Here is a 2,637-nt window from a genome sequence, read left to right as displayed (position 1 = left end):
AAAAATGGATAAAAGTCAGTACCAACCAGGGAAGGCAAGTTAGTGAATGTTCGGGATGAATTGGAGATCCATTTTACTAACTTTTGTCCTACTCACTGGTGACTTTGTGGCCTCTGATGAACACCCAGATGTTGGACACAATGAAGATGTACACCCCAACATCCTGACAGAATCAAACGGGGACATACTGGACATGAACATCCAAACAAACAGAGAAGTGCCAGACACAAACACTGAAACAAACTGGGACATAAACAAGGACAACTATGAGGACGCTGACTGGCATCCTCCTTCCTCGCTCCTGGAAACACATGCCGACCTGCACCCAGACACCCCGCCACTGATCCGTAGCAGCAACACTGCTGTTAATAACAGCACCAACCAAACCTTCAACCAGACTGTTGGTAGCACGTCGGCACAGTGCGGCGAGTACAGCAGCCAGCTGACGTCTAGCGGCCAGTGCCGGCTGATGGCGACACTTCCTCCGGTGCCAGTGGGAACGTCGCGGCAACGCTGCCCGGATATGTTCCGCTGCACAGACGACATCTCACACTGGCTTCACGAGAACCAGAACAGGAAGGAGCAGCTGGATGAGCTGAGGGAGACGATGTCAGAGCTGCAGGAGGAGCTGAGGAACCACCAGCATCGAATCAAAGCCCTGGAGGTGCAGGTACATTGCTGTACGCAAGGTTACTAACTGTGACTTTTTTTGTAGGGGGAGAACGGGGCTTCTTTTCACACACCAGAGGGCGCTATCTACAAAATCTAACAGCTGCATATGCAATAGGGGTGGGGGAAATAATCAATTCTAAGACTCATCGCAATGCGAACGTAGACAATTATAAATCTGTTCACAAATTTCAATAATCCATTACCTGAATGTTTATTTATAACGTGATGTTGATGGAATGGAGGAACTTGTCTTCATCTTCACCAAAGGCAGTGGCTGCAAAATTGTGTTAATTTAATGTCTTAATAATTACATTTGCGAGGTGAATGTGAAGTATTTTGTGAATACTTTCAACACCATGACCATGACCAAGAGCGTACCAAGATGTCCCGCTATCCTGAAATGACAACTTGACTTTCTTAAAGGAGTAGTTTGACACTTCTGTAGCATTTCGTTGCAAAAAGATAATTCGGCCAGGTAAAACACAACCCAGCACTCTCTCTATTAATCTGTCTGTCTTTATCTCTCTGTCTTGACACCCACTAAGTCCTCATTAACCCTGAGTGATAACAGGATTAGCTTTAGGCCTTTTGGCTGAGGCCCTGCATCCTCGTAAGTTACCTGACCCAGAGGCATTTTTCTCGGCTGGGGTGTGTCGAGGCCACCGCTGGTCAAAATTGAGTTAGGACTACAGTCTGACTTTGTGACTTTCTTTTTTTTCCAGATGGTGCCATTGTTTGCTGACAGAAGTCTCAGGCTATATCCACACTAATCCATGTTATTGCCACATTTATGCTTAGCATTCACGGTACTACGGCATTTTGGAATCTATAAACCATCTATATATAAACCTTTATTTAATCAGGTAAATCTTGTTGAGATCAAAATTTCATTTTCAAGCGAGACCTGAGTAGGCTACATAAATAACAACATAAAACAACCAATTTAAAAAGTACAATATAGTATATACATTCATATATATATAAATATCTATCTATCTATCTATCTATCTATCTATATGAATAGATATAGATATAGATATAGATATATACAAGCTTCAAAGTACATTGAAACTTGTTTCAGGTGTGTGGCGCAAAGTCTAGAAAAGCAATTGTTCCCAAGTCAGTGTTAGTTCTAGGAACTTGCAGTACTTACCAGTCCTGCAAACGTGTGTTATGTGTTACAGCGTCCAGCCAATAAGCGACGCCAAATATGAGGGCAGAAGAAGTCCTTTATGAATAGTAAAAACAAATGCTGGTCCCTTCTAATAGAAGACAAGGTCAACCCACTTTTTGATAAAGAAAACAATGATGAGTGCCATAGCTGTCTCCGGTTATAAATCGGGCTGAATGGTAGACAGCATTTAGGGGGATAAGAGTGGAGGCTGCTGCATGCCGATAAATTACATCACCATATTCTAGCACTGACAGAAAGATTGCTGAACCTTGTGGGACACCTTTTACTGCTTTACTGCTAAAACTACTAACTACTAGATATAACATTCCCCACTTTTACACAGTGTTGTCTGCCAGAAAGGTAATTGGTGAACCATTTACTGGCTTGTGGACTGAATCCAATATTTGATAGTCTTTGTAGGAGGAGGGAATCTTGACCACCTTATGATCGTGTGTTACTTTCAGTAACAGTTACATCTCATTGTCGGCCCAAGCAAAGAAATAAGTGGTCTTATTTTTCACCATCTCCATAGTATTTTCTTTATTATTCAGTTTATTGTACCACATAAACGAGGCAGTTACTAAATCCTGCCAAGAACACAACGAAGTAACAAACGTTAAAGTACTTTCACTAAACGCTAACTAGTAAGGAGCAGTAGCTTTCATAGTGTCTAAATCAATGACCGTAAAGGTGGATGACGCCTCCCCACTTCGTTTCATTGTACAAAAATGAAGCAAGAATATATATGTATATATATATATATATATATATATATATATATTATATATATA

At 41.4% G+C, this 2,637-nt stretch overlaps 1 protein-coding gene across 1 annotated transcript in view; it reads left to right on the top strand.

Moving 5' to 3' along the window:
• The first annotated feature begins 612 nt into the window (after positions 1-612).
• Positions 613-2,637, top strand: part of LOC126384337 (fibrinogen-like protein 1) — a 9,279-nt gene continuing 7,254 nt past the window's right edge. The window contains exon 1 of the mRNA XM_050035348.1: positions 613-689. The gene's annotated coding sequence lies outside the window, so the exon portion shown is untranslated. The remainder of the gene's footprint in view (positions 690-2,637) is intronic.

This window comes from Epinephelus moara, chromosome 22, assembly GCF_006386435.1.
Source record: "Epinephelus moara isolate mb chromosome 22, YSFRI_EMoa_1.0, whole genome shotgun sequence".
Classification (NCBI taxonomy): domain Eukaryota; kingdom Metazoa; phylum Chordata; class Actinopteri; order Perciformes; family Serranidae; genus Epinephelus; species Epinephelus moara.
This window is presented reverse-complemented; position numbering and strand designations above follow the sequence as displayed.